This window comes from Dermacentor silvarum, chromosome 1 (genome assembly GCF_013339745.2).
Source record: "Dermacentor silvarum isolate Dsil-2018 chromosome 1, BIME_Dsil_1.4, whole genome shotgun sequence".
NCBI classification, from domain to species: domain Eukaryota; kingdom Metazoa; phylum Arthropoda; class Arachnida; order Ixodida; family Ixodidae; genus Dermacentor; species Dermacentor silvarum.
In genome coordinates this window covers 79,487,317-79,498,387 of record NC_051154.1, presented here as the reverse complement: position 1 = coordinate 79,498,387, position 11,071 = coordinate 79,487,317, and positions in this window count along the sequence as shown.

The following is an 11,071-nucleotide window of genomic DNA, read 5'->3' as shown; positions in this document are numbered from 1 at the left end:
GGCCTTGCTGGCGAACTGCAGCCTCTCTCTTTTTTTTTTCTGGGTCCTAGTAAAAGCACTGCTGTGCATGACTGCTATTGATTCTGATTTCGAGTGAATCCGGCTGGCCTCACTTCGGTTACTAAGTTAATTATACGTATATTTATGACATCTGCATGCACGTTGCGATGTTTCCATCCTAAATAAATGTTGTAAATTATGATAATTCTTTTTCGTGAGTCGCTAGCATTACCTACTGGAAAGATAAGCAATGCTGAGACACATATCATCCACGTGCATTTCACACACCGTTGATAACAGACTCTGCTGATGGGGTCATTGAAATTTATTTATTTATTTATTTATTTATTTATTTATTTATTTATTATTTATTTATTATTTATTTATTTATTTATTTATTTATTTATTTATTTATTTATTTATTTATTATTATTTATACATACTGCAGCCCAATTGGGCTATCGCAGGAGTGCGAATGTACATTAGATACAACATCAAAACATTCGTCTGCACAACTCAACTTCAACACCTTGAAAATCAGCATTGTTACAAAATGAAACATACAACAAGCAACATAAACACACCATGAATCAACCTAAGTGATATAAAAATTCCTCTAAAGGTAACGACCTAGTTTCACCTGGCGCTAAGTTCCATTTTTCAATCGTACGAGGAAAGAAACTGTACTCAAATAAGTTAGTGCGCGGTTGAAATGGTGCAAGGTTGAGTTTGTGGCTATTCCTTGTAAGTTGCAATCTAGCAGGAGACAGATAGTGGTTCGTTATTGAGTAGCGTGGGGTGTTAACGAGAATATGCAACAATTTAAGACATTCACGATCGTGCCGCTCGGACAGAGGTTGTAGACCTAGTGCAACAAGGTGAGATGAGGGTGAGAAGCAGGGGTGTAGCCAGAAATGTTTTTGGGGGGGGCAAGCGTCTGCTTACCTCTACATGGCGTGATCGACAATAAATATCGGTTGTTTACGCAGACTATATACATGTCTATCAAAGACATGGGACTCCCCCCCCCCCCCTCGCGTGTGCTTGTGCAGAAATTAAGTCAAAAGTAAAGTAAGCTCAGTAAAATACAGTACGTACGATAGGCACAGTGGGCGTTTGGAGCGACGGTCTCTCATCGCGCCACTGAATGGACCAGTCTTCGAAAACTCATCATTGAGATTAACAATTATCTCCGTTAAGCGTAGATGGCGTCGTCCTCGTCGGGGTGAAGTGCGTTTCACAAGTCAAAGATGGCTATACACGTGAAAATGCACGTGTGACCAGGCTATACCTACTCCCATAGCAATAGCTTGTTCGCTGCGTCTTTGCGCTGGATAACTTAAATACGCGCAAAAAAGCGTAATGCTTTTTTTTTTTTTTTTTTCCGAAGCTTTCGTCGCCCTGCTCCCTCATACGAGAGAGTTGCATTTCCTGCGGCAAGTGCATGGACCGCTGTGTTTTCCGCTGTGTGCAAGCGTGCAGCCGTCATTTGCCTTTACGTCAACAGATTCATAATTGTAGAGAATAATTCACCGCACAGCATATATATGGCATGTGTATACGCATTTTAAGTAGTGCGTGGAACTCATTTCTGCTTCACTTACGCCGGTGCAAACAGGAAGCGGCCTTGTACCTCACAGAATTTCGACTGATTGGTGTACTAGTGATGCAGGAATGAACTCCGGTCTTGTTCAGTGCATCGTGCACATAATTAATTTCTCAGGACGCCTGAACTCCGACGAGAACTGTCAGCGCCTGCAACAAGAGTTTACTTACGCTGTACTGCGCACAGCAGTAATCCATGCTTGTGGGCAGTCTGTTTCGTGCATTCTGTTGCGAGTCAGTGGATTTTCACTGCTGGCATCAACCCCTTCGTGTGTACATTGCTGGTTTGGATTCCACAACACAATAGCAACTACCAGCCTTCCGTAGGGGCGCAATCGCAAACAAGAGACGTTTCGCGCACAGACCCTGCGCGAGCGCTGCCTAACCGGCACCTGAAGGGAAGTGGCGGAAATGTATACCGGAAATTTCCACCACCCTTTAACGTGCATCTAAATCTAAGTAAACGGGCCTCGAGCATTTTCGCCTTCATCTAAAATGCCGCTGCAGCATTTGTTGCTTCATTTGTTGCCCATTTGTTGCTTCAGAATGCGGCCGCCGCAATGCGGCCGCCACATTCTCGCCCAAAACCTCACAGCGTGTCAAAGCCTTGACAAACACCGTGACAGTTTTTTTCCATATGCAGACATGATTCGCTGTAAATTACCAACCCAAACGTAGCGCCCAGGAATGAAATTGGGATAGTAGCACCGGTTTCTTGAAATATGGCAGCGCGAAGCGACGAGAACAAAGGGTGGTAGGGGGGGGGGGGGGGGTTATGCAAAAAATTTCGGGGGGGGGGGGGTTTGAACCCCCCCCCCCCCCCCTGGTTACGCCCCTGGTGAGAAGTTCCAGTCATAACGGCGGTATATGAAACGGATTGTTTTCTTTTGAACTGATTCGAGAGTGTTAATGTCAGATACCTTATAAGGGTTCCAGATGGGGCAGCCATATTCGAGAATGGGTCGGATGAGCGATTTATATGTTAGCAGCTTTGTTTCACGTGGAGCTTTGCGCAATGTGCGATTTAAATAGCCTATTTTATTTGATGCTTTATTGCATATGTATTCAATATGCCTTGACCACGACATGTTAGGTGTGAAGATGAGGCCAAGGCACTTATATGGCGGCGCAACGTGAGGCCATCTCCTACGGGGCCCTCCTGTCTCATCGCGGGTCTCCGCGCCGCGACCCCCTGGCCCTCCCCTCCAGCGGCCAACGACCCGCATGCGCAGGCCGGCTTCCCCCTCTACCTTCCACTGCTGCGGGCAAATTAGTGTGAGCCATTGGTCCTGTCCCGCAGCCGAGTGTTAGCTATTCGGCGAGAACGCACGAGCAGTAGCAGCAGCAGCAGGCAGCCACGGTCAGCAAGAGAGGCGCATGGGGGTTCGCAAAGAAAGTTCAACTTAAAAAAAATAATAAAAAAAGAAAGGCCCAGTGCAAGCTGCAAACAGAATCACAATGTCGCACATCGTACAAATATGCCGTAGCGACATCAGTTTATGTTATACCGGTGTCACACGGCCACTTTTAGTCGCAATTGAGCCTGATTCGGATCGAAATTCTTGACCCCGATTGGTTCCCTCCCGCAGCATGTGCAAAGGGGCCAATCGCGGCCGATAAATTCGATCCCGATCGAAAGTGCGCAGTATGACACCGTATTAGCCGCCGCCACATGTGCTATGCATAAGGAGGTCACTGTGTGTTTGGTAGTGGCAGGCAAAGCACGTACCTGGCGCAGGAATGTACTATAAGCTACCAAGGAATAATTTTTCAGACAGGATACCCCAATATTTCCAGAGAATGTGTATTGCGCGATAACGCTCTGCATACGTAACTTTTCACGCGCCAATTCTATGCGCACGGTCTATTAAAACATGTCTTGGAACGTGAACGTAGTAAAATTAACTATAAGGACATGATGCGATGATGTTCCTCAGACGTTGTGCTTCAGAGCAAAATTAAAGTGCCATTAAAGAAGGATTAACTGTGGCGTAAAGCATCCAAACAGCCATTTCACCGTCATGAAGAAACTCTGTGAAAACAAGCTCTATTAAGATGTGTTGACGCTTAAGTCCGCGAAATAAAAATCATAGTTGGTCTAAACAGGAAACGCATTGCATACGTTCCTATGACTTAGGACTGACTATTTGTGTAATTTTTGTACCTGAGTTTCTGTTCACGAACTGGGGCTATGAATACAAATTTGGGAGGAAAGCTGATGCGGCAGCTTGACAATACGTAAACGCCTCCCGAGTACACAGTCGAACCCGGATATATCAAATCTGAAGGGGATCACAAAGAAGTTAGATATATAGATAATTCGATATATAAAATAAAAATTTTGTCGAAAAATTTTTAAGGGGGTTTTACTGCTGTTCGTTATACACAATAGTTCGTTATATGTGGGTTCGATATATCCGGGTTCGACTGTAAATGGAAAGACGCGCGTCGGCAGCATTGACAAAGCGCTGCCACATGCCATATATTCTGCGGCTTGTACAGAAAAATTACTGGAATTCGTTATATTCCCGACAGCACTTCTTGAGCTTCTATGGCATTATAGTATAATGGAGAGTACACAGCTGCGAGGAATTCAGCTTTTAACCATGGCGCTCCATCCTATATACTACTATGCGAGATCTCGCTCCCTGTGATTTGGCTGTCAGTTTACAATCCTAGGTACCTGTACAATTTTTAGCATGCTTCGCAGATGCACAATCCCATCTTATAATTAAAGGACGAAGAAATGCGCCGATTTGCTATAATATAAATCGCGGTAAGCGAAGCTGCACAGCTGAGCTGATGCTGTCGGAGAGGTTAGTTCGACGAGTTCCTGCTAAAAGAGTATGAACTGCGATAATATCCAAAGAGGAGTAGACCCACACGCATCTATGTACCGGGTCGGTACGTCGCGGAGATGCCATTGCGCGGCCTGGCGAGGTGTGTGCGTGCGAAAAAGGGGGTGCAGCTCACACACGAATTTGTTTCTGAAATATCTAGGCCTAAATTCAAGAGTGCAGCCCTTTCACAAGAATATATGTTATGTGTAATAATGGTGTCTGCAAACGGAGATAAACGTGTGCGCATGTGGGTGACGTGAGAGTTCCGCTAACCACAATTTGTGTGATCGTGACATTGATATGAAGTGCACACAACTGATGCATGCCGGTTATTGTTACAGTTTAATGGTAATGTTACTTACATTCTAGTGAGGCATTTAGGTATAACTTGCTACAGAAGAGTACTTCAAACCATAAGACGCCATGTTAGTGATGCAAGCGCTCCGGCAAGATTAACTTGATTTTAGGGGTGTAATATAAACCCCACACACAGGCAGCACAAAACCGAGACATATTTTGTTAGGCCACGACATTCACCCTCACCCCCCCCCCCCCCCCCAATCTCCCCAGGAAGAATGATATCTCATGTTTTGCTCCCAGCAGGGATTGCTAATGCACATATACCAAGCTTGTAATGAGAGCAGACTGCAGAAATAGCTAATCCTTATCGCTGATTTGTCATAACATGGCACTTCAAATGGCCACCAAACAGGCGCTATTTGCATTGGCACTTACCCCATAGAGGCCCACAAGATGATGTATGCACCTGCACATTAGGCATTATTAATTGTTCAAAACTCCCTATTATCAAGTTCTTGAATTTAATGCAAATGAAGTCATGTGAAATGGTGTTCAATTTGTAGTATCTCAAAAATTTGAATATTTGCGTGCCCTTGGCGTCTATTAAGTACTTTTTGGCGAGAGCGTTCAGTTTTCCAGGTGAACAATCATATGACGTAAGTTATTCAAACAGCTTATAGAGTGATCCGCATGATTAGTTTGCCAATAAGATAGACACCAATGGCAAATTCTTGAGTTCATGCACAAACAATGAAGTCTGCACAGCACAACAATGCACACAATGTAAGAAAGGTACGTAGTAGACACAGAGCCTTCAGTGCTGGCTTACTTCCGATCAAAATAATGTTTTTCTCTGTCTCTCAGTGCTGGCTGTGTATGCGTTATTCCTAACGGTTGGCGTCTGTACAAGGAATATTGTACATATTTTACTTTGTCCAGAAAGGAAGCTAGTTTCTCGTTTTTGTGAAGCAGTATCGTGAAGTATCGTGAAGTTTACCCTGTCATTTAAAGCTCTGTGATGAAAAAAACTGATGTATTTCAACAAAATAGTGTGATAGATAAAGCAGTGTTCCAGGTCATCTCCTTGTGGTGCCCTTGCGAGAACATTACACTTCGCATAAAAAAAAGCATTTTTGTAGGCATTAAAACTCAATGACCCATAAGGACAATTTGTTTTAGTTTAGCCCACTGGCATTGCTACTAGCTCCTTCTCACCTTGAAGGAGGACAGTTGATAGAACACTTATGTCATCAATTTGATAGTAAAGATACTGTTGCAACCTGCATGAGAGAAAGGTTTTGGGCCTTTGACGGGAAAATGAAAGCTAACATGCCAAAAATTGCCAATAAATGCCAATAAATGCCAATAAATATCTGATATACGCACTGTGGGCATCATTGTGATTGTGCATATTTAATGTTTAAACACTGGAATACCCGTATGCGTATATGAAGTATCTTCAAATGACTGCTACAAGAAGACCATAGATGTACCGTGAATAAATTTTGCAGCAACCGTGTAAACCTTGCAAGTCTAAGTACCAGTAGTAGCATTAATGTTTGCGGGTTATTCATGATATCCGCCATTTGGTTGCGAAGTCATGTGTCCGATTTTAGAACGATCTATGGACAGGTGAATAGATTTATGTGTTTGAATCCCCTTAAGTTCTGATGCCACTCTTGAGAAGTGCTTCGCACTTGGAACAGAAATATGGCTGGCACCGCCACCACCATTCCACCAGATTTGCTGGTGGAATGGTGCAGCCCTGGCAGCGAGCACGGCGCGCTGCGTGACCGGCGACATTGAAGCTCCGCTGTGGCGGCGCTGCTCCGATTGACTGGAAAAAGCGCATTCTGTGGGGTTTGTTAGATGTTCGAAGGTTTTTAAAGCGAAAGCTTTACTAAGGACGTCGAGCCGAGTTTCACCTTCGCCAGCAATTTGACCTTCATTTGACCGCAGCTGCGCCGTAGCCTTGGCAACGCATCACGTGACTCGCCGCGCCGAGCTCCGCTGCCGCCGGCGGCTTGGCGCACGCGCTCTCCGCAGCTGGGTCATCGCCTGACCACGTGACTCACCGCGCGCCTGGCTAAAGATCCCCCCCCCCCCCCCCCCCCCCCGGCTCTCTCACACACGCACACACATTCAGCGCTTTTACCGGCGTCTCTTGCCGTTACGTCTCTCGGCGTCGTCGGTGACGGCGACGAGATCTGGTGTGTCTTGAGCACGGCGTTTCGCCTTCGCGCCTCCTTCAGCGTCGACGCTGAGCGACGCCGGGTGACGAAACGCCAGAAAACGCAGGGAAAACGCTGAATGTGCGAGCTTGGCCATGGATGAGAGCGAGGTCGGGCAGCCTTCTCTGAGCGTTGCGCGGGAGCGGGAGGCTTTGAACTGTCGTCGGCAAGCGGCGTCTGACCACCACGCAGATATCGCCCGGCGAACTGCTTCACTGGAGAGGGTCTGGAATGCCAAGCTCGCGAAGCTAGCGTCAGAGACTGAGGAAGAGTGAGCCGTTCAAAGCTAATCAAGCTAATCAAAGGTTAAACAAGTGAAACCAAGACTTAACCAAGCTAAACCAAGATTTCGCTTTGCATATCCAGGGTTAGCTGAGCTAAGCCGCAGCCATTTTTTTATTTTCTTGTACTCCTGCAATATAAATAGTTTACTCATTACGTGGTCTGCATAATGAAACGATGCAGGTGGGTGGCGCGACAGCAGTGTTTTGGTTGTATTTTCTTGGTAGCATAATTTGCCGTTTTCGTTGCGCGAGCCTCATAGCCCATCGTGAAGCTTCGGAGCGTTAAACCCGGCAATTAGATTACACTGCTAAAATATTATTTCACCGCTCTATCTTCATTGATTTGAATGTTGGATCGTTAAAATGAAGTCGGAACTTACCCTTTTATAGCGATAGCAAATATGCACGCCAAGTGAATTTTCGCCCTCGCCGTGATGTTCCCGTATAATGTCCAAGTGCGATGAGGTCCTATCGCGTCCCGCGCGCCGTATACTATGGGTTGCGAAGGAATCAGTGCGAGGGGGAGCCGACAATGATAGTGCCTCGAGGCGCGCCGTCTTCCAGCGCGCCCAATGTTGAAGGTGACGTGATTAAGTGCGCGCTAGGGGGGGGGGGGGGGGTAAATGCGCGGTAACGTGATCAATGACGCTGGAGGGGGCAGAGGGCAGGTGAACGCGCGTCTCCTCCTCTAGTCCAGCCGTGGCTGCGCATGGCTGTCCGCGCGGCTGAGCGCATACGCGGCCCACGCGCCGTATCTTGGAGGTAATCTGCCGCTTGCGCAAATGTTAAGGCGAGTGGAGATGGCTGGTGGCTTTACGCGCGCTCTGTTTCCGCACGCCCAGTGTTGGAGGTCGCGTGATCTCAAGTTTCCGAGATGTCGTAAAGCGAGAGGCAACAGGAAGCGCTTGTGCGTCCCCACCGCCGGCGCTCTTCATCACGCCGCATTGTGACAGAGTGTTCGTAGCCATCAAGTGAGGTCTGTTCATGCTTTACTATGGGAGCGTGATATGCCATGCTTGTGAATTTAATTAGTTCGCGAATGTTTACTGCAATTTATACGGCCGATAAAATTGTAAACCTTACTTCGTGTAGTTGTCTATACTTTGCTCTCGCTATAATGTTCCCCCTTTCAGGAGAAACTGCGACTTTTATAAAACGGAAGAAAACTCGTGGGCCAGGACCTAACTTCTTCCCTACATCTACAGGTCTTTGTTTGAGGGGCAACACCAGAAAGCGAGCCGACGTTTTCCACCTCGTGCGGGAGCGTTACCTGCAGCACTGACACAAGCTTAAAAGCAGGCAACCCGCAGCCCTCCATCTCGCAGGTTTCCAGAAATGCATGAGGTCAAATGCAGAGCCAACAGCAGCTAAAGAGAATGCTGGACTCTCTCCTCGAGTACCTTTGGGAGACATCTCTGTCCGCGCAATTTTAATTCGCCCTTTGCATGTTCCTTTTCTCTTCACATTCCTTTTAGCAAGAACGGGTCTTATATCCGTCCGTGCTAAATTATTATTATTATTATTATTATTATTATTATTATTATTATTATTATTATTATTATTATTATTATTATTATTATTATTATTATTATTGTGATAGCAATTACATGTACACTCCAGCGAATTTACGCCGTCGCCGTGAGGGTCCCTATAAAGTCCAAGTGTGATAAGATTGCTGCCGTGCGCCGTATGCTGTAGGCGCAAGGGGAAGAATGCGAGGGTGAGCCGAGAAGGATGGTGTCCTGGTGCGGCGGCATCTTCTCGCACGCGCAAGAAAGGAAGTACAGTGTACTAGAATAAGCAACTCTTCTAGTACACTGTAAAAGGAAGGGAGGGAGGGTGCGCGCCAACTTCTTGCGCGCAAGGGGTGGGGGAGCGGTGAAATGGACGCGCTAGGAAAGGAGGGAGGGGGCAGGTTAGCGGGGGGGCGTTTCCGCTTCTACTCCGGCCGCGGCTAAGCGCGGCCGCGAGCGTCTTGTTTTCTAGGTAATCTGCAGTGGGTTCGAAGGCTAGCGGACTCGAGATAGCTGATGGCTTCGTTTGCACTGTGTTCTCAGGCGCGTGGTTCGCGCTGAAGCGAGAGGCAGCACGAAGGGGTGTTGGTTCGCCGCTGCTGCCTCTCTGCAACACGCCAGCTTTGTAACAGCGAGTGTCCACAGTCATCGAGTTAGATGTGTTCATGTTTAGCAGTGCGCGCGTGGCACCATGCTTTTTAATTTAGTACCCGCCGTGGTTAGTGGCTATGGTGTTGGGCGGCTGCAAATAAGCGCGAGGTGGCGGGATCAAATACCGGCCACGGCGGCCGCATTTCGATGGTGGCGAAATGCCAAAGCACCCGTGTACTTAGATTTAGGGGCACGTTAAATAACCCCAGGTGGTTTAAATTAATTCGGAGTCCCCCACTACGGCGTGCCTCACAATCAGATTGTAGTTTGGGCACGTAAAATGAAATATTTTATTTAATTTTAATTGTTAATTTAGTTAGTAAGCAAATGTCTACGGCAGTTTATACAGCTAATAAAACTAATAAAACTACTAACCTTACTGCGTAGAGCTGTCCAGTAATTTGCTATCGCAATAAATGCTTCGCCTCTCTGGCGAAACTGCTATTATTATTATTATTATTATTATTATTATTATTATTATTATTATTATTATTATTATTATTATTATTATACAAGTACCCTAAAAGCCTGATAGGCATTACATAAGAGGGCGGGGTGGGGGTACAACAATGAATGGAACCAGATAACACGACTGCATAGCATACACAACTAAACAAGAAAACAAAGTGAATCAGTACAGCAAGGATTTACGTATTGCAACGGAACTGCAATATGTCAGAAGATGATCAAAACTGTGCAAGTATTATTAATAACCTCTGTTTACAAATGAGTCGGGATCAGAGAGAGAGATTGTGGTTGTGAAGAGGAAGGGGCGCTATTTTCTGCAGCCCTTTAGGGAGCACGACTCAGCGTCTTGAGGAAGGGGCGGGGGATGTGAAGAAGGAAGAATAGAGAGAGAAGGTCTAGGCGATTACACAGCCCTTGACCGTCTGGGGTAGCCAGGTGGCGCATTCACAATTTGCACGACAGCCCCGTGTCCTCCAGGAATGTGAGAAGGTGCCTGAAGGCGGGAAGGAGCAGCTGCGATGCTGAGTCCGTAGATAGTCCTAGGCGTCGGAATGACGCGCAGAGAGAAGCCCTTTCTTTGGAGAAGGCGGGGCAGAAACAAAGTAGATGGTCGATTGTTTCCTCCTCTCCGCACGCTTAGTGTAAAGGCCTGGTTCCATCCCCGGCCTGCTCAGTCGGGATCAGCAATACATGCGTTTTCATCCGGGATCAGATGCCGTTGACGGATGGCGAGGAGCAGCGGTGAGTGATAAAATAGATTAGTATGGGCCAAAATAGGTTCTACCTTAAGTTGCTGAATAAAAGATTTTCACCACAATTTAAAGAAATATTTAAACTCATTATGTTGGAAATAAGCGATATTCGCAACTATAACGTCGGAAAGGTTGAGGAACTAGTAAAAGATGGCCACAGCATGAAATCAGTGAGAAGAATTCTAAGCATGGGACAGGGAAAGATGTATGCAGTGAGAGATAAGCAGGATAATGTAATCAGCAATTATGATATATCAAAAGCAACAGAAGAATTCTATACTGACCTGTGTAGAATCGAGAGCAGCCACGCAACCTTCATTGGAAGTATTGATGAACAGGATACGAAGGCTCCTCCTAGCGAAGAAATTAGAAGGGCCTTGCAAAACATGCCCCGGGGAAAAGCGGCAGGAGAAGGTGGAATAACAC